Genomic DNA, 25,748 nt, shown 5'->3' on the forward strand with positions numbered 1-25,748 from the left:
CTAAGATTCTTTAGTGAAAAGTTCTTCAGAAAATTGCTCAGAAGTGGGGCCTGTTTCCCCACAAACTGCCTTTACTAGACTCTGAGCTCCGTAACAGAACTGACTGGGCCCCTAACACGTAGTATGTGCAAATAAACGTAAGTTGAGTAAGTGAACAAGATCTGCCAAGTGTGATGATTTTAGCCGGTGTGTGTGTAAAGCACCTTGCATCCTTATCCCCAGTGGTGTTTGATTTGACTTACTGATAAAAAGCTCTATAGCATAAGGCTTCTGTTGCTGCTTCTGACCTAATGTGTTTGCCTCTCTAGGTTATGACGCTTCTGGGCCTGTTGCAATTGGGCTCACCCACTGGAAAAATCCTTATGCTCAAGGCAGACCCACCCTCCCCTCAGATCTGCCTCTCTTCATCTCCAGAGATGCAGGCTTCCCCGTGTATCACCAGACCCTCACCCGCAAGACTGAGCTGGCCACGCCTTTGTCCTGCCCGGCGTCACTGTCCATCACTCCAGTGCCTTCTTACAGCAGCAGCAGCCAGGAAACCCTGAGTCAAGACACGACAGGTAGGAATAGCTTCTGCTGGAGATTCAGGACTCCGTGTATTCAAGGTTCACGCATTCGCCTGCTGTCCAAATCGCATCGATGTTTCTGCTTGCGTGGTGTCATAGGTTCCCGTAATTCCCCCCTCTCCTCCCCCCTATTAATAGCTGGGCTGCACCAGAAGGAAAGTTGGATGTGTTTGTAAATATTTGGCCTAAGCCTATATTTGACCTAGTACTGTTTGGTAAAATGACCATCTGGAAATCAACCCAGCATCAGAATTCCAAGTTTTGTCGTGTGACTTTGTGTTGGTTTGTTTAATTTTCTTTAATCCTCTGTTCAGTGACAAGGCATCTGTCTTGTACTGAACTCTTGTATTCAAAATAGTCATTGAAAAATCATTTTCAAATACCTCAGTTACTACCACTTCATGTTGCTCCACCAGTTTGACCTGTGTCGGGGTCTGCAAATCAGTGCCAGTGAAGGCAGACCTGGCCTGCTTAGTTTGGGGCAAGAACCAAGAATAGCTTTTACTTTTTAGAAATGATTGGTGTCTCGGTCTACTCAGGCTGCTGTAACAAAATACCACAGACTGGGTGGTTTATAAACAATAGAAATTCGTTTCTCACAGTGCTGGAGTTCAAGCCTAGGGGCCCATGTGGCTGGATGGACGAGGGCCCTCTCCTGGGTGTCAGACTTCTTTCTCCCTGGGCCCTCACACGGCTGCAGGGGTAGGGGGTCTCTGTGGGGTCTCGTTTATAAGAACACTAAGCCCAGGCATGAGGGCCTCACCGTTGTGACCTAAGCATCTCCCAGGGGCCCTACTACCATCACATCCAGCATTAGGATTTCAACATATGAATCTTGGGGGTGACACAAACATTCAGTCCATACAGGAAAAAAAATTAAGGAAGTAATACTATTTTGAGACACATGAAAGTTATAGTAAATTCAGATTTCAGTATTCATATATAAACTTTTGTGGCCACACAGCCACACTCATTCATATATGTATGTGTTGTCTATGGTTGCTTTCGGGTGACAGCAGCAGAACTGAATAATTGTGACAGAGACCATCTGTCCTGTAAACACTTAGATATTTACTCTCAGGTCCTTGGCAGAAAATGTTTGCTGACTGCTGATCTGTGTGATCCTTGGGAGGTATGACTTAAGCAATCAAGGCAAGGAAACTGCTTATAACATCTTGCCTTAAAATGTATAATTTACATTACACTTTAAATGAGTTACAGAAAGTTTTACCTATCTATACAAGGATAGCCAGTTAATTGTGTTCGTAATAAAAAGTCTGAGTTGGAGGTCTAAATTATGTAAAATGTATTCTGCCACGTTTTTCTTATGTAGCTATAGCACTTAGAGATATGGTTCAGTCAGCCAAATCCAACCTGAGATTCCTGGTCTGGAAGTCTGTCTTTGAATATTGATGCTCAGTATTACAATGTCGCTCAACAATTCACAGATGCTGCCACCTAGAGGTGAGATGTTGGTGTTGCAGAAGTTTCAGATTATCAAAAGCAATCTCTAAAACGGCAGATTGCAGACTCCAGTTGAACTTGTTCACAGTGAGGATTCCTGGCCTCCACCCCAGGGGATGCTGTGTTCATGGAACAGAGTGAGCCTTAGCAGTCTGCATGCTCCAAGCTGTCCCTCTGGGGATTTTGATTTCTGAGGTTTCCATACTCACCTTGGGGGACCCCCCTCCAAAGTGTCTGTGGTTAAATGGCTAGATGGAAATCCAAAAGATTGAGGTAGTAGAGCACTGGGGAACGTTTGCATGCCGTCAGCTCTGCCATGCAAAGCTGCCCACCTTTCTGGTTGCCCTCGTGGAAGGTTAGTTTGAGAGTAGAAATGTCATGATCGAGGATGTGAACATTTTTCCACATGGAAGTTTGAAATCTCCTGGGCTTTGCTATCACGAAGGACAACTCCCTCTGCTTACTTTAAAAGCTCCATAAAATCTCAAGTTGAGAAAGGCTGCCTTTGGCCCGGGTAGCTGAAAGGTTATGACATTTCTGGACAAAGAAGCGTGTGGAATGGCAGGTTGACTTTTACCACCGTTCCCACTGAGTTGGCTTTTTTCTTTGCACAGGGCCCTGTAGTCTGACTTTTGGAAGAGGTTTCTATTTTTAACTTGTAGGTTTCCAAAAACAGATGAAAAGCCCATAATTCCCTTCATTCCTTGGAACTTGCCATTGCCAATACAATATTGAATTTTCCCAAGCAAATGACATTATTATTATTATTCATATACTTGCAAAGTAAGTCTGAACATTTAAATATGTATTACACAAGCATGTGACATTTTATTATAGAAAAATTAAGATGCTAATATAGCTTCTGTCTCAATTATTATATGTAGGTCAATTAATTACATTTATTTGATTTCTTATAGGACTTTATTGATCTTAATATGTATTTTGTGTGAAAGCTTCCAGTTTCATTTTTTTCTTTTTGTTTTTTAAAAAACAAAGAAATATTATTTCTCCATATATATTTCTGTCGCTAGTTTGAAGAAAACTCTGCAAGTGTATCAGAATGTCCTACAAATTCCAGAATTTGCTACACGTACATCCCTTCATATTCTAAGGTGTCTTTCTTGTGCATAAACTGCAGGTCTGATGTGGAGGAGCTGACAAGTTACAGGCACACAATAACTATACAATTACTTGTTGATTGTTTGAGTTTTCTTATGTTTAAGAATGTATCCAGTGTTTTAGTCAGTATATAAATTCTGGCAGGTTAAGTAGGAAAAACAGTCTCTAGTTTTGAGCTTGCTCAGTTCGTCTGCTTACACTCACCCATGCATCACCTGTGCATCCGTCCACGCATCCAGCACACACACAGTGCTCACCCTGTGCCATGCACTGTGGTAAATCCCTGGAATAGAAAGTTGAGGAAGGCAGCACCCCTGTCTAAGGTGGGCAAAGTCTGCCAGAGGAGACAGATAAGTAAGTCACATATTTTAATTCAGTGTAATAAGTATTTAGATGGTTCTTGTTAGATTGTCATACACATGTTTTTGTTATTAAATTTTTTAATTAGTATACTATTAAAATACTAATAACATAGTATTAAAATATGGTATTACAAAGTTATAACAGTAAAATATTTTAGTAAAATATGTTGAGTGCAAAATATATTACTAAATTATTTTTTCAATTGAAAGAAGATAAATTTGAAAGAACCATGGGGGGAAAGTTTGGAAACTGTCTCCATGTCCGATATTCTATGTAGATTTGATACAGTTTTTGACACAGTTTTACGACTTCCATCCTCACCATGACACAAGTTACATGTTTGGCCACTCCCCGTCCCCAGCTGATTCGCAGTCCCTCCCTTTCATTGTATTCCGTTGCTGGCTGCATGCGATGACTCCAAAGCAGTATTTCCCTGTCTGACAAGGTTTGAAGATGTACTTATGACTACCTACCAGACTCTTCAGCCTGCATATATCCCATACCTTTCAAGACTTATGTTCTATGAATGGAACTTTTTTTCTGGCTGCTTTAAAAGTTCAGTTTCTTACTGTTTAATGGTCTCATTGTCCATTCAGATTGCCAATCCAAAAACTGGTGTCCTTATGCCTAACCCTCTGTGGGCCATCTTGGAAATGTCTCTAATTCAGAGCCTCCTTTCCATCCCCACCGATACTATCTCAGCTCAGGTCCTCACTACCTCTACTTAGATTAGTGCGGTTGTCTTGCAGCCAGCCTCCCTACATCGTAATTCCTTCCATGTCCACAGGGTTAGCTTTCCCAAGTTCATGTCTATCTCCCTCCCTTGCACCCTCCCTTCCTTCCTCTATGTCTCCTTTCTCCTTCTACCTACACCTCCATGGCCACTTCTGTTGCTTCCCCATTGCCAGAAGAATGCAGTGTAAACACTTCACACGTGGTACACGAGGGCCTTCCTCACTAGCTTTAAGTGCCTCTCTAGCATCTCTCACCACTCTCTACAGAGGTATCCACACAGTAGTTACAGTTAATTCTTTACTGTTCCCTAAAGATTGATGATTTGGCACATGCTGTGCCATCCACTTGGATGCTGTTCCTTATATCTCCTGTAGAAAATTTCAAACCTAGTGCAGAGGTGACTTCCTCTATGAATTTTTTCCTTTTGCCCTCAGCATATTTAGTCATTCTTTCTGTTCTGTTGATAAGTCCTATAGACATCTTGAATTCTGCTCTTACTGTACTGCCACATAATGTTCTTTTCATATGTCTGGTTAGTCTACTACATGTACAGTTCTGGAGTTGAGAATTAGTGTCTTCATTGTGTATTTGGTCAGTGTACAACCAAACATTAGAAAGTATGTTTCCTATGACCACTTGAACTGAAGACTAGACATAGTTGAAGAGAGAATTAGGCATGGAAGGTACATTTGTAGAAATTACCCCAAATGCACTAGAAAGAAATAGGAGCTAGAAAAATAAGGAGGAAGGGATTGAAATACAGAAGACAGAATGAGAAATTCCAACCTACATTGATTAGAAATGCTGTTCTGGATTAGAAAATAGAATGAGAGAGAGGAGTGGTGGGGAGAGAGAACCAAAAAAAAAAAGGGCCAATGTCTGAGAATTTTCCAGAATTGAAGAGAAATGCAAATCCTTTGATTCATGAAACAATGAGGAAGAAATAAAAATAAATCCACATAGAAACATATTTGGTGAGTGAGCAAAAAACAAAGGGAAAAAAATCTCAAACAAGCCTAGGGGCAAAGATTGCCTGCAAAGGAGAAACGAACTGAGGATCGGCTTTCCAGCTGCAATGACGAAAGCCCGAAGACAGAGCACCGCTGTCTGCAGTGTGCTGGAGGGGAGCAGGGGGTGCAGAATTCCAGGTACAGCTCAACGATCATTGAAGAGGCAGGTCAGCGTAAGAACATTTTTGGAAAAAGACTGGGAGAGTATACCCAGTACACATCTACTTAAAAAATCATCAAAAAGACTATTTTAGAAAAGTAGGAACTGGAACTAGAAGACAGGACTAAGATTAAAAAGATGAGAGAAAATATATTTACATACTTAATACAAAAAGATCCCTCTGGAAGAATTGTTTTCAACCAGAAATGATTTACCATGTTTTTCAGACCATAAGATGCACCTAGGTTTTAGAGGAGGAACATAGGAAAAAAAAACTGAGCCATGTAAGCTACATTCGGAACATAAGATGCACCCCTATTTCCTCCCAAATTTGGGGGGGGGAGTATGTCTTGTAGTCCGAAAAACACGGCAGTTTCTCTAGGAACGTCTGACAATGGCTGGAGATATTTTTGGTTGTTACAACTGGGCAGGGAGTATTACAGGCATCTACTGGGTAGAGGCCAGAAATGCAGTGCATGTGACACGGAGCCTAACTCATTGTCCCATGCATCATTAGTTCTCAGTGCTGCTGCGTCCCCTTGAGTTTCTCTTCCTCCGTGCTGTGCCTTGACCTTGCAATGGACCCTGCCTTTATGGCATTCCCAGGGCTCTGCTGTCTCCCCTGGGGCTGTCCTTGAAAGAGCATGTCCGTAGCACTTTTGACTTTTCCCTTTCACATGTTTCTGCAGTCCTGTGAGTCGCCCTCTACTGTATCTCATGCTGCACCTAGGCCTTTTCTCCTTCAAACCCATACCAGTTTCTCAACCTTGGCACTGTTAACATTTTAGGCTGAGTAATTTTTGCCATGGGGGCTCTCCTGTGCATTGTAGCGTCTCTGGCCACTACCCAACTGGATGCCAGTCGTGAGAAGCAAAAATATCCCCAGACATTGCTAAATGTCCAGGGGTGGGGAGGTCACCCCCAGCTGAGAGCCACTGATTAACACCAATCAGGTCTGGTTCTGTTCTCTGGAGCTCTGTTTAGTGAGGGTGTTCTGGTAGTCTAATCATTGAGAATGAGTTTGTGGGTTATAATGAGTTTTACTCAATATTTAACAAGGGCCTTTTGCAAACAATGCCTTAATCAAAATCCTGGAGTGAATTTTTCTCCAAAGAGGGAGGGAGGTTTTTCTCCCTGAGGAAACAAGTGACACCGTTGCTACTTGCCCACCAGCCCCCAGTGTACGGTCCTCTGAAATTCTGTTGTAAATCACAACTTCTTTATTTGTGTTCAAGACCAGCGGTAATCTCCCTGCATCTCCATGCACAGGAACAAGTGAGAACCCATCCCTTTTGCCTTTTGCCCTCCTTCCCCAGTCTCCTGTGTCTCTCCACTTTCCCCCCGGTGGTCTCCTGGTGGAATCAAGTTTGAGAAGGAGAACCTTAATGAATTCCAAACATTCCTTATGGATTTTAAACATGTTCCCCATTTGTGAAAGGGAAGGGAGATGTGAAATGACCGTTCTCTATTCCAGATTGGTGGTCATTTCCCAAGAATTTGGGTTTTACCCGTGTGCCAAATAGTCCAAGCGCAACACTGTGTCTTGTCACGGGATGGAGTATGTTCGTTGACCTCTCCTAGGGACTTCGTTGGCCTTACGGGAGCTTCTATATGTGTGAGCTCCGAAAACCTGAGATACGATGCACTGTGGTGATGCTATCAACTTGCCTGAGGTGTCGAGTATGCTAGAAGAGATACCCATTTAATGGCACAAATTTCCTTCAACAAATTATGATCAGGTACATTCAGAATTCATGCTGAAGGGAACAGGGAAGTTTTACATTTCAAAGGGAGGGTGCCACCAAAAGGGACCCTCCAACTTGAGCTACTGATGAGAGCAGGAGATGAGAGCAATCTGACCCACTGGGAGATGGCGTGCTCCCTTTGAGTAGTGCCGCGAGATGCTCATTGACCTGCCCCCGCCCCCGCCCCTGCATACCATGTTCCTGGTGAGTCTAAAGCTGAAAAAGCAGGACACGTGTAAATTAGACACAGTTTCTAAACCATCATATTTAGAGTGGGTTTCTTGTAGACAGCATAAAGTTCCGCCTTGCGGTTTTGTCCTCTTGGACAGTCTTTTCTGGATGCAGTTAGACCATTTACATTTACATTTAAAATGGTTATTGCTATAGTTGGATTAATATACGCATGTTTGTAACAGCTTTCTATTCATTGCATTTGTTTGCTATTTGGTTTTTCCTCCCTTTTTTTTCTGCCTTCTCTGATTTTAATTGAACATTTAATATGATTTTTAAAAACTGGAATGGGTATCTGCCCACTTGTCCCTCTGCTTTTTGTGAAAATATTCTTGAAACAGTATTTCAGTTTCAGTCTTGGAATAAATTTCCTGAGGTTTATATGGTGGTTAGCCTACTTAGTTTAGGAAGTTATAACAAGTGAACCACTTGTCCTGGCACTTTGGTAGGTGATTTGTGGTTTTCTAGAATACTGACTGTGTAGGAGATGTCACAGTAGAAGGGCAGGCTTTGGGGTAGAGGTTGGTCAGGTGAGGGACTGGTGTTCCAAGCAACGGGATGGTGTACAAAGGCTGGAGGTAAATGTGTTTTTCACACTCAAGGTCGAACACTGAACACATTATCCACAGAGATATTATTGCATAGGATGGTTGGGTTCTCTGGGGCTATTACTCTAGTATTCCATTTATTTTTGGCGTTCCATGATTACCTGACATTTGCAAGCAGGCCCAGAATCTTAACCGCCATGCTATGCCACTTCTCTGAGAAGATCTGACTTTAGTCGGGGATCACTTTAAAACTTAGAAGATCATTGGAAATGTTCACTCGATGAGAGAATTGGCTAAGATAAGTAAGTAACTGAACTTTTTATTCGTTTCCTATTTTCCTCCTGCTCTAAATTTGGCTATATTACTTTTTTCAGAATTCAAGGCTGTGTCCCATCATTTCATCCTGATTCTAGTACAGCTCTGTTAATTTCTTCTTTATGTGTTGTGGTTATTTTGTTTTAGAAAATTGAAAACAGTGAATGCTGGAATGATTAATGGCACATGAACACAAAGTCAATTAAATGATGCAGTATGAAGTTCCTTGAGGATTTCTGATATAAGAAACTGAAAAACATGATTTAAAGTTATATTAAATCTGATTTGCAAGAATGGTATGTTTGGGAACCAAAAAGTATAACGATGCTTCAATTAAGTTATCCATTTACCTAGTCACCTAAACTCCTGCTACTCAAAGTGTGGTCATCAGGAGATCACAGGGCCTGAAATGGGACTGAGCAAGACAGTCCCAAAGGGACGTTTTGGCGATAGCTTCAATAGGACTTGATGATTAATGGATGTGGTGTGTGAGTAGTGGATATCCCAAGTACTTCCAAGGTAAAATATGATACTGCAGCTTTGTAGTTTAGACCAGGGCCTTTCAAACTTTATTATATTTTATTATTTTATTAGGTTTTTAATCTTTATTGTATTTTTCCATTGCCCTTTAGTCCTCTTATACCCCCCTCCCTCTGGCAAACACCACGCTGTTGTCTGTGAGTCCTTTTTCCTTTTTGCTCAAACCCACCACCCCCTAGCCTTGCCCGCACCCCCAACCACCACTAGCTGTCATCTGCTCTCCCTCTATGAGCCTGTCCCCATTTTCCCTGTTAGTTCAGTTTGTTCATTAGATTCCACACATGAGTGAAATCATATGGCATTTGTCTTTCTCCGACTGGCTTATTTCACCTACCATAATGTTCTCCAGGTCCATCCATACTGTCACAAAAGGTAAAGTTTTCTTTTTTACAGCTGAGTATTATTCCATTGTGTAAATGTCCCGTCGTTGTTTCATCCACTCGTCTGTTTTATTTTGTTTTTATGAAGGGAAGTGCAGAGAAGGGAGTGTGCGGACAGTTGTGGCAGCACGTAAAGGACCTCTGGTGGGAAGGAGAGATGAGTATGAGAAGTTGAAATACAACCAGTGTGGCCGAAAGGGTGTGAATGAGGTGAGGTGGGACTGATGCGGGAGCCCAAGGATCCTGAACCCACTGTGGATTCTCGGCTTCGCACAGAAAAGAATTCAAATGGGAGCCAGCACGGAGTTAGAGTGAAAGTGAGAGTGAGTTTATTAGTGAAGCAGTGAGACAGAGAATGGGCTATGCCCCAGACAGAGCACCCCCCACTTTAGTGGAATTTGCTTCCTTGATTGAGGTTCATTTAACCCTGAACCAGAACTTCTCGGGCTTCACTGCGAACACCAGTCCCCGGAGATCTTGTTCTACTGGAGCTCCTCATTCAGTAGTGTGCCAGGCGCAGGTGGGTGAGGTTTGCATTTTTAAAAAGCTCCCTATACCAAAGAATGTGTGGTTACCAACAGGCAGGAGCTATGAAGGGATCTTCTTAAAGACCCTTGGCAATACTGTTCTTTATCAAAACATGCTTCTGAGTTCCCCAAACACACCCCGTAAAGACATGTGTTTTACCCCCAGTTGTAAGTGGAAGGGATACTTATATTTTGTTATGGAAAAGTTACTGACCTGTGAAGTATAAGGGTTCTAACTTTATTATATACATTGTTTAAGTACTAAAAAGCAAATTAAAAATCCTAACAACCATGGTTATTGACTTCAGAGGGAGCTTTGTTTTCTTAGTTTGGGCTCCTTTGGAAACATTCTGAGCAGAGCTGGACGTGTAAGAAGTTTATTGGGGAGAGCCTGTGGGACCAGTGTGTCTGAATGCGCATGTGTATGGGGGGAGAGTGGGAGGGGGCAGTGGGAGGGAGAAGGAAGCAGGATTGGCCACATGGAGGATTTGGACTGTGATGATGCACAGAGGCCTCAGCTAATCATGTAGGGAAATCTGGAACTGGGACAGCCCTTCAAAATTGTCCGACAACTGGGCTTTTGTACACTCCCCTCATTGCCTGCTATGGGGGAGGGGTGTAACCTTGAGAAATTCCCTTTGAGGACAAGGCCCCGAGAGAGACTCAGCTGAGAGCCATGAGTACCAACACTCACAGCAGCTGGGGTGGGGGGGGGGTTGGATGGCCCCGGCGGCGGCCACTGCATCAGCTGATTGTGGTGAAGTGATTGAAGAGACCCACGGGAAGGTGAGAATGCAGTGGAGTTCTCACGCTGCAGTGTGGTAGGTCTCTGTGGGCCAGTGTCCGGATGGGGAGTTGATGACAAGTTGTTCGTTCAATAGTGTGCTGAGTTGAACTGGGTTAGGACTTTGGAGATGTGAGTTCATCCAGTGGGTTTGTGGAGAGCAGCTGACTTGTAATCATTGTGAAAGCCAGGGCCAAGTAGAGGATCAGGGCTTGGATTTGTGTGGAGAAGGAGGTCCCGCATCTGGGCAGATTTTCTGAGCTCCCAGATTCGGGCTCAGCTTGCAGTTCTGTGCAGCTGAGGGGAACTAAAGGGCTGGGTAACTCCCTTCTGATCACCGTTCACGTTGTCTAGTTGTGCGGGTCTGTGTTTGGAAAGTTCGTGTAGTCTGTCTTTTTCCGGAATAAGGATAGAACTGATTTATGGTTGTAAGTGAAGAATTGGGAGAGTTGGCTCTACTTTTTCCACGTGAGGTTGTGTGATTCATGCTCATTCATTAAACAGCTGTTCATCGAGTGCCTACTATGTGTCAAGCACTGAGGAAGGTGCTGGGCACAGTGGGGGGACCCAAACAGTGCTCCTTTCTTTACGGGTTGGTAGTGGAGCAGGCTAGTGGATGAAACAGATATTGAATAATCATACAAGAAAGGAGAATTCAGTCAACTCCATGAAGGAAAAAACAGTATTTCAGTGCAGGCGTTGCTGGCCATGGGTGACCCTGCCACTGGCCAGGGAACAGGGTGGGATCAGCAGAGGCGGATGCCTGGGACTGGGATGCACCCCAGTTCCAGGGCTGTGGCAGCTGGGGGGGTGGGAGGGATGGAGCTAGCGCCCTGCAAGGGGGGGTGCAGTCAAGCCCTGCTGGCCAGCCGAGGGGGCAGGGCTGTGGGCCCAGGGCTCCAGTACTGAGAACTCCAACAAGCAGCATCAACTTGTCCCAGACAAACAAAAACACTATTAGCGATCAATAGTCACTATTTTTTTTTATCCTCACCCAAGGACATTATTTCATTGCTTTTAGAGAGAGAGGAAGAGAGGGAGAGAAAGGGAAACATCGATTGGTTGCCTCCTGTACCTACTTCTACTGGGGATCGAACCTGAAACCTAGGTATGTGCCCTGACCAGGAATGGAACCCGCAACCTTTCAGTTTATGGGTCCTTGCTCCAACCAACTGAACCATACCAGCCATGGCTGTAGTCAATATTATAATAACTACATATGGTGCCAGGTGGGTACTGGAAATATCAGGGGAACACTTTTTAAAGTTATGATTGTCCCACCACTATGCTGTACACCTGCCACTAATACACAATAATATTGACAGTAAACTGTAATTGAAAAGTAAAAGATAAATAGGAAAAGAAACACCATTAACAAGTATATGCAGAGGGTGTTTAATTTGGATTTTGGAAACAGGTGAAGACGCAGAGTGTGTCATGTGTTGAAAGGTCTCGAGGATGTCTGGAGCCGGTGAAGACTGTAGTGAGAATGTGGAACAGGAGGCGGAAGACCTGGCTTCTCTCCCCGGCTCTGCCACTTACCTTGTTACCTTCACATGGGGGACTTGACCTTTGGGAACCTCGATTTCTTCATCTGTAAAGTGGTGCCGTTATGAGGCTCACGTGAGATGAAGTAGACAAAGGTCTTTTTAAAATCCTAAATGTGGGTGAAGCTGCTGGTCCTGTTCATTACTCGGGCTCACTGAGTCCTTCGCTCTCTCCTGTGTGTCTCCTCCCCATCGCTCCTGGGTTGGCTTGGGTGCTGAGTTTGGTAAGGTGTGCAGTGAAGTATTCAGCTACCTTCTCTCAGTTTGTGGCTTTCAACTTTTTTTTTTTAACGATAACCTAAAGAAATAGTTTTACACTTTGTCATCTCTTCTCTCGTTATCAATCTTCCCCCTCTCTCCAACACCTGACAAAATGTTTCAGGAAATAATGCTTATCTTTATTATTTGTCATGTACTCTGATGCTTTTTATTCCATCCTATTCTTTTTCCCACAAAATGCGGTAATCAAGATTCATTAAATTGATGTCTTCGTGTACTAATGAATGGCAATCACAACCTATAATTTGAACAACATTGGTCTAGATAAGATAGTACCCAGAATCCTTCTGAAACCAGGTAAGGGTCACAGGGTCATTAATTTTTCCGGTGTGTGTGAGGTCTTTTGTACAAGGAAATAATTTCTCTTTGAAGACTGGCTATTAATATTTTTTTAAAATCATCTATGATGCCTGTGGAAATGAGACTGACTTCCTGTGCTGGCAAAGCCCCTCAGAAGGGCTCTGTGTTTCCTGAAGTTCTCCTAGTATTGAGTCAGCAAAGAACTGTGGCAAAGAACCCTGTATCAGTTAACCATTACTAAAAGAATACTGCACAACCCCCCACACTCAGTACACAACACTAAGCATTTGCTAATGCATCTGGGAGTAGAGGGCTCTGCTGATCTTGACTGGGCTCACGCAGTGTCTTGGAGTTGGCTGCTGTGGGCTGATCTAGGCTGTTCTCAGCTGGAGCGACCAGGTGACTTGGCTCTGCTCCATAAATCTTTCATCCACCAGTAAGCTAGCCCTGGCATGTTCTCGTGCAAAAGAAAGCTTTTCAAGCTTCTTTTGGGAACACATTAGGCACTATTCCATTGACCAGACCTTGTCACGTGGCTGAGCTCAGAGTTAAGGATGGGACAGAATGTCTGTCAGTAGGAGGGCATTGCCAAGTTACATGGCAAAAGGATGTGGAATTAGGGAAGGGTGAAGGATTGGAGCCAATGACACAATTTTTCACAACCTATCTTACACACACATGGTCTCCTTGACTCAAAAGTGGCACTTTTACCAGTTGATTTTAGAGCTGAGTCATTCCGCCTGTGTGCCTGAGAAGAGGCATCATGCTGTTCTCCTCATACCCAGGTTAGTTTGACCTCCTTTTACCTAAACTTCCTAGTAAAAGCCTCTTTTCTTAGTACAGATCATCTTAGGGAAGCAAGTGTTTGAACTGACTGCCCTGCCTGAATCCTTGCTGTGAGCATCATTTAGATTAAACCCCAACCCACACCATAGGTTTTACTCTCGTCTTTTCCACTTCTTCCTAGGAAGATATTTATGCCATTGTGTCATGGCATTTTGAGTTGATTTTTAAAGGCAGACATTTAAATGAGAGATTTTTAATGACTAAAGCTATAAACAATTTATGTCCAAAATATTGTCTGTGTCCCTATTTTTTCCCCTAAGATTTAGCTCTGAATTTCTAGTGACCTATCGGACATCCCTACCCTCATGTTTCCACAAGCACCAGTCTCCCCCCACTCCCCTCCCCCCCATTCCCTGTTTCATCAAACTGATCACTTTCCATTCTCTGTCTCAAACAGGGAAGGGTCATCTTAAACCCTGCCCCCCATACTTACAGCCATTAACGATCAGTTTTCGCTTGTGAATGGCGGCTGACATCATTATTCAGCCAGACACTGAAGTTGTTCTTTGTTTATCGGGCCAGGTTCCTTGCTAGGCACTGGGGATGTGAGGGGGACTAAGACATGACGCCTTCTTTTCAGAGCTCAGTATCTAACTCATTATAACGTGGAACTATGAATAGTGTTTTCTTCAATCCTCGCCTGTAATTGCTCATCAATTATTGCTCATTCTAACTCAGAAATGTACTTCGAATCTATCCTCTTCATTTTTGTGGTTACTTCCATGGATTAAAGCTTTCTACTCTGTTATCTGGGCTGGGGCGGCAGCCTCCTGGGTGGTCTTCCTGCCTTCACTCGTTTCTCAATCTGTTCTGTCCTTCCCAGCTACGTGATCTCGTGATCATTACCTGAGACATCGACCCAATGTGCTATCTCTTGGCTTAAGAACCATCAGTGGTTTTGGTAGTTTCACAGTAAGTGGAGCAGAGAATTACCATATAACCCAGCAACCTCACTCCAGGGTTTATACACGAAAGACTTGACAACAGGTATTCAAAGAGACTTACTTGCCCACCAGCATTCATAGCAGCACCAGTCACAATGGTCAGAAGGCGAAAACACCCATCAACAGATGAATGGATAAACAAAATGTGCATCTCTGCAGTGCGATATTATTCAGCCATTAAAAGGAGTTAAGTACTGATGTGTGCTCCAGCATGGACGAATCTTGAAAACACTGTGTTAAGTGAAAGAAACCAAACACAGAAGGTCACAGATTGTACAGTTGCATTTATATGAAATATTCGGAATAGACAAATCTGTAGAGACAGGAAGCAGGTTAGTGGTTGCCAGGGGCTGAGGGGAAAGGAGGAGGAATGATTGCTATATGTTTATAGGTTTGGGGTTTTTCTTGAGTGATGAAAGATTCCGGAACTGTATAGTCGTGTGTTTGCACAACATTACTGAATATACGGGGGTGGGCAAGAGTAGGTTTACAGTTGTTCCTATGGAATAAACTCTGTTTTGCATACTCACAACTGTAAACTTGCTTTTGGCAAACCTGTACTCACGGTAAGTTTTGTTTTGTGTATTTTAACACAGTAACATAAATGTAAAACAGACCGTCCGTGGTCCCTGGTTGACTATAATTTGAGTTCTGACTTCGCAGCATGGGGTTCAAGACCCTGATGGTCTGGCCCGACCTGTCTTATTAGCTCTGTTGCTCCAAGCATCCTATGTTCTGGCTCTGCCTGGTGTACTGTGATGGCTTCCTGCCTTTGCTTATGCTGAACTGTCACCTGGGAGGGTCTGGTTCCTCATGTTCTTCTGCTTGTTGAAATTTAAGATCCCACTTAGATGCCGTTCCTCTGTGAGGACTTTCCCATGCTCTTTCCTTTGTGTTCCCACAGCATCTTAAGCAGATAATTAACCACAGTGAGTCACAGCAAATGTGTATCTTCACTGTGTCAAACAGCGAGTGTCCTGCAGGCAGGGAAATGGTGTGATCCGAACTTGGATTCCCGTGGCCCTGAAGAGTATGTGATGCACGGTGGTGATCAGTGCTTACTGAATCGAATGGCTCCGTTGTTAAGTATCCAGTCTGTCCTTAAACTAATGCAGTATCTCGAATTCTTCCTGTGAAACTCTTTGTAACATTCACTACACCTTGATTACAATCATTCTCGGTTATCTTCTTCTAATTACCATTAATTGACTTAACAAATTTCCTCCTGGTTTACTACTGCCTGCTCAACTCAAATACTTGTTTTCTTAACAGTTTAAGCACTCACTGTGCTCTCAGCCGCTCTCCAGTTTGCTGATATTGCAGCTGATGTGCTGTCACCTCCCTTCCCTATACAGAGAAGTCCTCTCAAATCTTAACATTTAACCATTTTCACTATTCTAGGGAAAGGGCGAGTGACAAAGGTCAGCACCTTTCCTATTTTATCAGGGTATCATTGGTCTTAGACTAGCATAGTTTGCAAAGAGGGTCCGAGAGATAAAGCACTAGGACAAATAGGGTGTTTTCTCCTACTCATCCTTGAGTCAGGGCTTCGCGCGTCATTATTAATTCCTGTTACTGTTACTATTTTCTCAAGCATTAGATGTCACTTCCTTATTAAACAAAACGTAACCACAAAAAATTTAAAGTTGTAGCTAAGTGATGTTTGGATGTTTCACGTTATCCATCTGTACTGCTAGCCTCCCCATCCCATTTTACGGAGATATAATCAACACGAATAGCACTGTGTAAGTTTAAGGTATGGAACATAATGGTTTGATATATGTATATATTACAAAATGATTATTACCACAGTAAGTTTAGTTAACATCCATCACCTCACATAGTTAATTTTATTTTTTTGTGATGAGAACTTTTCAGATCTACTCTTAGCAACTTTCAAATGTGTGATACAGTATTGACGATAGTCACCATGCTGTACGTTACATCCCTAGAACTTACTCATCTCATAACTGGAAGTTCGTACCTTTCGACCACCTTCATCATTTCTCCCACCCCACCCCTACTTCTGGCAACCACCAGTCTGTTCTCTGTTTCTGTGAGTTTGGTTTTTAAAAATTTCACGTTAGCTTTATTGTATAGTGTTTGCCTCTCTCTCTTACTGCACTTAGCATATTGTCCGCAAGGCCCATCCATGTCGTTGCAACTGGCAGGATTCCCTTCTTTCTTTTTTTCGGCCAATATCCCCGTGTGTGTATCACGTTTCCGTACCCATGCATCTGTCGATGAACACTTACCGTGTTTCCACATCTGGGCTATTACGAATAATGCTGCAGTGAACATGGGGTGCAGATATCTCTTCAAGATAGTAATTTTGTTTTTTTTTTTTTCCCAGATGTATACCCAGAAGTGGGATTGATGGATCATATGCTAGTTCTATTTGTAATTTTTTGAGGAACCTCCATACTGTTTTCCATAGTGGCTACACCAATATTTATTTCTACCAGTGGTGCATGAGGGTTCCCTTTTCTCCACATCCCCACCAACACTTGGTAGGGCTTGTCTTTTTGATAACAGCTATTCTAAGAGGTATGAGGTGATGTCTCACTGTGGTTTTGACCTGCATTTCCCTGATGATTAGTAATGTTGAGTATCTTCTCATGTACCCGTTGGCCATTTGTATGCCTTTTTTTTTTTTTAAAGAAAAATGTCTATTTAGTTCCTCTGCCCGTTTTTAGTCTTTTTCTTTTGCAGTTGAGTTGTGTAAGTTCTTTATATACTCTAACTATTAATGCCTTATCAGATATGTGATTTGTAAACGTTTTCTCCCGTTCCCCAGGTTGCCTTTTCATTTTGTTGCTGGTTTCCTATGGCCGGCCGTACAGAAGCTTTCTAGTTTTCTGTAGACCCAGTGGTTTGTTTTTGCTTTTGTTGTCTTTGCCTTTGGTGTCAAACCCAAAACATCATTGCCAAGACTGACGTCAAGGAGCATACTCTCCTCTGTATTTTTTTCAAGAATTTTTATGGGTTGTACTGCTAGCCTTGACCCTCAGTGTTGGAAAGCCTGCTAAAGAAAAAGTTTTTAAGGTTTTTTTTCCCCATTTAATTTTGGAAGACCAAGATTTCAATATTATGTGTTCTAAAATACACTTTGCTTTGGAGCCTTCCTACATAAAAAGCAAATTACTGAAGATTCAGGATGAAACTAAAGGCATCACTTTAATCTGTGCACAGAAAATGTTATTTAATTATGGAGTAAGCATTGACCAGGAAGCCCAAGACTTAACATGGGGCAGGAGAACAAGAAGTCAGACAAATCCTTTTCTCTCTTCACCATAGCCCACGTTTGAGTTAAAAAAAAAAAAAATCTATCTTGCATCTTGAGAGAAAATTCGCCATGTAAATTTAGTTGTGCTACTTACTGAGAGAGACTTTGGTCCTTTGGCTAGAGCACAGAGTAGTAGCCAGAAAATCGGAGCTTTCAATTTGGGTTTATCATTTATTTGCTCTGAATGTATTTACATAAATAAAGTAGGGATGACAATAATGCCTATATCTTTGTGTTTTTGTGGGGATTTAAAAAAATCAGTCCACCTACAGCTCTGCAGCCATGCCCCTATTTTACTTGTAATTTGTATTCTGTATTTTTGGCTCAAATCACCCACCTGACCTTTTCTGACTTCTTTCTAGACATTTCCATATAGATACCCCACAGTTACCTCAACTCATGTTAACCAAAAACCATCTTTTTGCACCAATTTCTTCCTGTCCCTTCTGGTTTTTTTGTCTTGGTGAATGTACTTAGTTCAAGCCAGGAACCTAGACTGGCCCTCGACCTTTTCCTCCGCCCTGTTCCCGACACCCGAGGGTGAGCCTCGTTGAGTCAGTCTCCTTCTTCTGGCTCACCCGGCCTTGGTTCATACCTCGTCACCTCCCTTTGTCTGAGCCGTTATTTTCTCACTGATGTTCCCTGAAGTCTCTGTTCTCAGGGAGGCTGTCGGCTTACTCTCTTTAAAGTGCACGTCTGGTCGTGTCACTTCCCTCTGGGAAGCTTTCAGGGGTTGCCAGTTGTCCAGAGAATGCAATTCAGTCTCTCTAGCACTTCATGACTGGGCCCCCGCAAACCTTGCCTGCCCTTGTCAGCCTCATCTCTGATTACTGCTGTGTACTCCCCTTTCCCTGGCTCAACTCCTAAGGTAGGTCTGGTTGTGAGAGCCTTGAGTGGTGTGTACTGCATGCCAAGAACCTTGACCTTGTGCAGACTTTGCATTTGAGGAGGGTGAATTTCAGACTTGGAAGGAACCTTTGAAGGCCACGGAGTGCACTCACCTCATTAATTCCTGATGTGTAGATGTCCGCTCTCTCACACAGATTGCCAGCCGGCCTCTGTTTGTTCCGATTTCGAACGTAGGAATGGTACCAAGTTTACCCAAGCATAGTACGGAGCCTGAAGTCACCGTTAGATCCAACAACTACCGTCCCACCTTTCTCTTACCTTCCTTTTTTTTTTATGGTTTCTGCGGCAGCTTTTCCTTCTCTGTGTATCTTCATCTGTCTATGCTTATGACCCTTTTTATGCTTTTCACTGACCTAATTTGATCCTTTTATACTTATTCCTCATTCCCTCAAGGACTATGGATTTTAATATAACAAAAAAAAAATTAAAATCCATTCTCAAGTATCTGGAAAGTATTGTGAGGGAAATGTCCTGCATGAGGCTCTGTGGATGAAGCATTGACGGGGCCTTGCAGCGGGCCCTTTCCCCTTCAGCCTGGAGCTCGTCTGCTCTGAGATGCTCTGACCCGGGATGACACTGTTCAGGCAAAGACTCCGGCCCCAGAGTCACCTGCCCTTGGTCCTGGCTCAGTCAGGGTTAGAGCCAGGCTGACGTGCATTGAACTGTACTTGGATGTGAGTCGTACAGTGCCAGTGGTGGCCTCAGCGCGTGATGCCTGCCACGTGAGCAGTGTCAGCAAGCAGATGGGCCCCTTCTCTCTGCCCCAGCTCCACTGGAATCCTCCTAAAGGCACTGAGTGCAAATGGAGTGAGGCCGTCTGCATCCGGAGCCAGACGCCAGCGTCCTAACTGGCTTCTTTGCAAAGAGCTGCTGGGGGTGTGTCCTCAGGTCTGGAATTTGGTTCCTCACAGAAGACATTTCACTCTCACGCATTTGGTGATTTTTTAATTGTATTTTTCTCCATTACTGTTTATTCCTTTTATACACCCCTGCCCCCCACCCCGCAATCACCACTTTTGTCCACATCCATGAGTCCTTTTTCCTTTTTGCTCAATCCCTCCGCCCCCTAACTCCCCTGTCCCCCACTCGGACCTGTCAGCCTGCTCTCTACTATCTGAGTCTGTTTCTACTTTGCTCCTTAGTTCAGTGTGTTCATTAGGTTCCACATATGAGTGCAGTCGTTAATAATGACAGCTACCACGCACATCCCTCTACATGGTTCACAGTGTGCGTTCACGCGCATCCTCCTGTTTGACGTTCACACTGGCCCTGAAAGCTAGCGTGGTGGTTTCCTAGGACTCAGCGGCATAAAACAACAGCAACTTATTCTCTCCGAGTTCTGGAGGCTAGAAGTTTGAAATCAAGATGTGGGCAGGACTGTGCTTCCTCCAGAAGCCCCAGGGAAGAATCCTCCCGTTCCTCCTCCAGCTGCTGGCGCTCCTGGAGTTCTTTGTTTGTCCCAGTGTAACTCCAGCCCCTGCCTCCACACCTCAGTCTTCACATGGCCTTCGATGTGCGTGTCCACCTTCCCCTTTTCTGTCTCTTATAAGGAAATCTGAATTGAGGGCCCATTCTAATCCAGGAAGAGCTTCTCTTGAGGTCCTTAGTTATACGTGCAAAGACCCTAACTCCAAATAAGGTCACGTTCCGAGCTTCCAGGTGGGCATATATTTTAGCGGGCACGATTCAGCCCACCACAGGTAGGTGTTAGAGTGCTCATTTGAGGATGTGGAGACTATGGAGGGTCTGTGTTCTGCTCCCAGACACGCTGGAGCATGGGCTTAAGCTCCAGTCTTTGGACATCAAATCTCATATGTTCCCACTGGCTTGTGTGGCTACACACAGATACTCTCTATATGTAGGTATCTGTGTGGAGTTGCAGCATTGCTTTTCTTTCATGTATTTATTTGGCACCTACTGCATGCATTGTGCAATGCATTGCGTACGTCCTTTCAAATTAAGAACACACTAGATTGGAGCTTTCTTACCATGGCTGAGGCCGAGTCAGGGGAGAGTGAGTTAGTGATGGTCTTTCTCTCTTGGCTCAGTCACTTCTCTCTCCTCATCCTTCTTCTCTGCCCCACATCTTTAGGGCTGTCAGGAAAGCCTGCGCGTAGTTTAGCTGCTAGGGTTCTGGGCTCACTGTCGCACCGCTGACAAGAACACAGGACACCCTCAACATGGCTCCTTCCTTCCTTTCCTGGACAAAAGAGCTGAAGCTTGAAAGGGAATGTAGATATAAACAACATTTCCGGTTTCTCTGTACATCGCCCAGGAAGGCCAGGGGAAGCTGACAGAGGTCAAGGTTGTGATGTGCCCTCCTTCGTCCATTTCCTCATGGAGCACACCAGCCTCCCGCTGCTGTCCAGGGCCCCGTCGCTGGACCTGTCCTGCTGGAACAGCTCCCGTTCTCTCAACGTTTTCCTTTTTTGCCCCCATAGACTTTCTGACCTCATGTGCCATTTTTTTCAAGGCTTTTTAAAAAAAACCTCTTACTTACACATTTTATCATGAGATAGACACATGAGCAGGCATAAAAATATGGAAACACACATGCCCACACTTAGCGGAAGATGCCACACGTTGCAGATACATTTGAAGCCCCCATGTGACCTTTTTTCCCCACAGATGTAGCTGCTGCTCTGCACTTGGGGTTACAGCCCCGTACACTTTTTTTTTTAACATGGTTACTTCATTGTCGCCATCCCTAAGTGACACAAAAATCTTGATCCCAAGAGTTTGCAGGGCTTTTTTAGGCTTTGGAGAAGGCCATTGGGGGAAAGAGGTGGGGCTAATATTTACTGAGCACCTACTATGTGATGGTTCTATGTCGGCGGTTTTCCACGCACTCACTGACAGTAGCCATCTGTATTTGGAGTTGTTCCCTTGTTTCATAGCCCTGAAAATAAAGAGCCAAGATGGTAACTGCCTGAAGTCTAACAGCTAATCCCGATTTGCCTGCATCCTGTTGTTTCTCCTCGATTTGCAGTTCATCTCTCTCTTTCAATACAGGGAGGGGAGGAGGGTGCTGATTGGCTATGATCTGGCTGTGTGACTCTGAATGGGCTTCCTGACCTCTCCCGTCTTCCCTCATCTCTGAAGTGAAGAGTATTGAGTCAATCTCTAAGGTTTCTCCTGTTTTAAAGTTCTATGAATCTTTTAAAAATATACAGATATAAATGCTTTCATGCTATGGAGTTTTATCTAAGGCCCTTTCCTTCCCATCTTCCTATAAGACATTCACATGCACGCTTTTCTGTCAGTCTGAAGTTCCTTTTGTTACACTCACAGCAGCTTGCCAGGCAAGGCTGAGGGCCTGCTTATATCACAAAGGGCCAGTTCCCGAGAGGTGAGAAATGTGAAATATTCAACCCGGCTCCTACGTCCTCTCTCCATTCAGGTTCTTTCTGACTTACTACACTCAGATTTTTACAGTGTAAGAGCAGTTTAGCCATAACAAGTAAAAAGGCGTATTTCCACCAAGGAAAAAGGCTAAACAAACAGGCTGAGTCACACTAAGGGATAAGGCCCCCGAGGGCATTTGTTACCCAGGTGAGTGTCCTCTTGCCCTGCTCTCCAGCAAGGTCCACATTGTCTCTCTTCTCCACACACAGTCACAGAGTGCTGCTGCTCGGGCTGAGGGCCCCCCCCCCCCCCCCGCTGCCCCCCAGTCCTGCCTGCTGATGTCCAGCACCCTCTGCTGTCAGTTCACATGGGCCAGGCTTGTTAGCACAGCCATGGAGGCTTGTGTGAGCTGGCCTTGAATTCTACTGTGATTTACAGTCCCGCTTCTTGCGTTCATTCATTAATCCATTCCTCATGCATTGAGCACGTGCCAGGCTTGGTGCCGACATCCCAGAGGAATACACGCTCCTCAGTCACTTGGTGAGTTTGTTTTCTGAATTCCACACAGAAGGCCTAGTACACTTGGTTCCCAAATTGAAGACCTCCTGTGATGCATCTCAAGGAGAAGCAGCGAGGATTGGGGCCATATTTGGTTAAGAGAGGCCTCTGCAGAGACATAACACATTCAGCTGCAGGCTGCTTTCAAACTGTGGAAAACCTCCTGACGCCCGTGGATGGCTGGGGTACTTACCAGATGATCATTTTTGTTGCTGTGCCTCCTCGGGGCATCATTCCATCACACATGTGTTCCGGAAGGAATAGTGCCGATTATGTATAAAGTGAAAACTAATGGTATTGGCCACACTGTCGTTGAGGATGACAAGAAGTGAGTCCATTAGCCACTGCTGGTTATAGGTGAGTTCGTGGTGCTGCTTACTCGATTATACCGTGGTCATGGCTGTTAGGGTTTGCAAGGAGAAAGTGTTCCACCTGAGAAGGACGGAGCTTCAAGTGAGTAAAAATGTCAGATTGCTTTATTTAAGAAATATATCAGAAAGGAATAAAAGTTATACAAAACCTTGAGATTTTTTTTTAACAGGGAGGAATGAAACACTTTAATGATGTCCTGGGGGAGCAGCAAAGCAAGCGCCTTGTGGAGAAGGGCTGTTAGAGAGTCTGGGTTTTGAAATGGGTTCTAAGTCGTTAAGTCCCAGTTCTACAACTGATTTGCCAGGGAACTGTAGACAAATCTAAGTTCCCGTCTGATAATGCCCGCTCGGACTGTACATTAAGCTGCCTGTGAGCACCACATTCATGCTGAAAGAGTAAGTATAATTAATGTAATGAAGTATTAGTAAACAATAGTGGGAGATAGTCAAGCTATGATTTGAGGAATGCCAAAGCACATTGTAGTGATGAAAAATATGAATCTTAGTACTGTGCTCATCTAAGAATCTTTCTCTTCTCTGCCTTCAGGAAACAAGGTCAAACACAGTGCCTAGGGAGGGGCCATAGGCAAGTGCTCGGTGCTTGGTCACGCATGCATTTCTTAGTCACAGTGGGTGAAATGAAGGTGGTGAGGTGACAGATTCTTTGAAACCCATGGAAAAAGTTACGACTCTGACCTTGCACCTTTTGCATTTATTTCTGCCCTCATCCCACTGCATTTTAATTTCCATGCTTACGTATCCAGCTCTCTTGGGTCTCTGAGTGCTCCTGGGTCAGGAACTTTGTCTTATTTCTGTATTTTCAGTGTGTTTTTAGCCCAGGGTCTGTGCACTATAGGTCCTCAATGCATTTGTCGAATTGAATTGCTTTACTTGGTTTGTTGTAGCTTTGAGTTGTAAATGGCATACTTTCATGCTAATGTTTTTTACTAATATCTTTGAATGACAGAAGATACTTTATTTTTCTGTGACTTAAAATGCTACAATTTCCCCATATTTTCAGATTTCTCCATAGTGAGTTCACAATACACTCAGACATTCCTAGGAGAGTGGGAGTAGCATTAATTTTAGTAGTGCATTCTGTTTTTACAAAATCTTAGAGACTTTGACTCCCTTAAATCTGAGTAATTAACAAATATCAAAAATGTCATGTCATGAATCTCTGCCCGCAACAGCCTCTAATGTGTGAAAAACCATCTGTTTGGGTAGCTATTTATGATGTGTCAACTAGCTTCTCTGAAACCAAAAAACGATTAAAATACAAAGACAAAAAACCTATTCACACAGTCATTTTTAACCTGCAAAAATCTACGCTTTTTCACAGACAGACTTCTGAAGTCAGTTTTTTTAGGGGTGGCATTCATTAAGTTGAAAAATCCTGTATCCTTATCAATCTCACTTCCCTCATCAAGGATGCGAGGGTAGCCTTGCTTTTGGAGAGGATACGCGCTTGTACGCACTTGCAATTTCAATACACAGAGAAGATGCTAGGGATCTAGCGGGCTCCTGCAATTGATCTGACCTCTTCATAAATAATGCAAAGAGATTAATAGAATATTCATGAAGATAAAAATGTAATTGTTACTTTGGTGCTACGATCTAACAATGAGAGTTTACAGTGCGGCCCTCTCACTGGAGTGAAAGGGGCCACCTTGGTTTCATTCTCACCTCTGCCCTGACCAGCTGTTGGCCGCTGGCACCTCCTTAGCGTCTCGGAGCCTAGTGTCTCTGTTTGTGCTATGAGACTTTTAGAAATTTGCATGCAGGGTTGTTGCAGTGCTTAAATGAAGATGGAAAGTCTTGACATGAATTGCGAAGGGTATACAAATATGAAGAATTATAATTATAGGAGGGAAGCCCATCTATATTGTGGATTACTCCTAGGAAATCTTTGTCAGTTCTTTGTCAGTACTTAATATAATTAAGTACAGATTCACTTTATAATAATACACTTTCACTCCCACGTCTGCTATGACCTCTTTGCTTTCTGCCCTGTTGTTCTATGTTAGGGCTTCCTGAAGTCACTTGGACTTAAATGCTTATTGTGAAAGCTGTCGCTTGTGGAGGCTTAGGAGCCAGAGGCAGAATTGTAAGTTGGGTATAAGATGTTGGCTTAACACCTATTTCCAGGAGTAAAATGAATTTAGAATTTTATTGAGCACTATTTGATAGAGTTCCATATAATTTTTTCTCACCCAAATTATCTAAACTTTCAGGAGATAGCATTTATAAGTTTCAGGTATTCAGCTTAGGGATTGTTTATTATGTAGGTAGTGATAAAAAAACACATTATATTACTTTTAGAATTTATACAATGTTTGACTGTCTGGATATAGTGATGATTATGTATTATACCACGTTTCTCTTTTTTGCTTTGGTTACTAGGAAACTCAAGCTCTACCTTTATGTATTAATTTGATCCTTACCCAAGTATATGTTTGTTGATTTTAGAGAGAGAGGAAGGGAGAGGGAGGGAAAGAGGGAATGAGGGGGAGAGAGGAAGAGAGAGTGAGAAAGAGAAACATTGATGTGAGAGAAAAGCATTGATCAGTTGCCTCCTGTATGTACCCTGACCCAGGATCGAACCCATGACTTTTTGGTGTATGGGACAATGCTCCAACCAACTGACCCACCTGGTGCAGCTCAAGCTGTACTTTTAATTACATCGAGTATTTCAGCCAGTGTCAGTGGTGTTTAAGAGGGCGCTCTTTAGGCTACTATTGGCAGAATCACTTGGAGTGCTGTTCCTGTGGGCTCTGGACCTCACCCCAGATCTACTGGTAAAGATTTCTTGGATCCTGGGTCTGGACATCTGCATTTTACGCTGAACACAGGTTTTTCTTAGGCACACTAGAGTT

General features: G+C 43.6%; 1 protein-coding gene across 1 annotated transcript in view; it reads left to right on the forward strand.

Moving 5' to 3' along the window:
* The first annotated feature begins 355 nt into the window (after positions 1–355).
* The window catches only part of ANO4 (anoctamin 4), a 321,384-nt gene continuing 295,991 nt past the window's right edge, over positions 356–25,748 (forward strand). Inside the window, exon 1 of the mRNA XM_045186936.3 lies at positions 356–560. The gene's annotated coding sequence lies outside the window, so the exon portion shown is untranslated. The remainder of the gene's footprint in view (positions 561–25,748) is intronic.

Source organism: Desmodus rotundus, chromosome 3 (assembly GCF_022682495.2).
Source record: "Desmodus rotundus isolate HL8 chromosome 3, HLdesRot8A.1, whole genome shotgun sequence".
In the NCBI taxonomy this organism is placed as follows: Eukaryota; Metazoa; Chordata; class Mammalia; order Chiroptera; family Phyllostomidae; genus Desmodus; species Desmodus rotundus.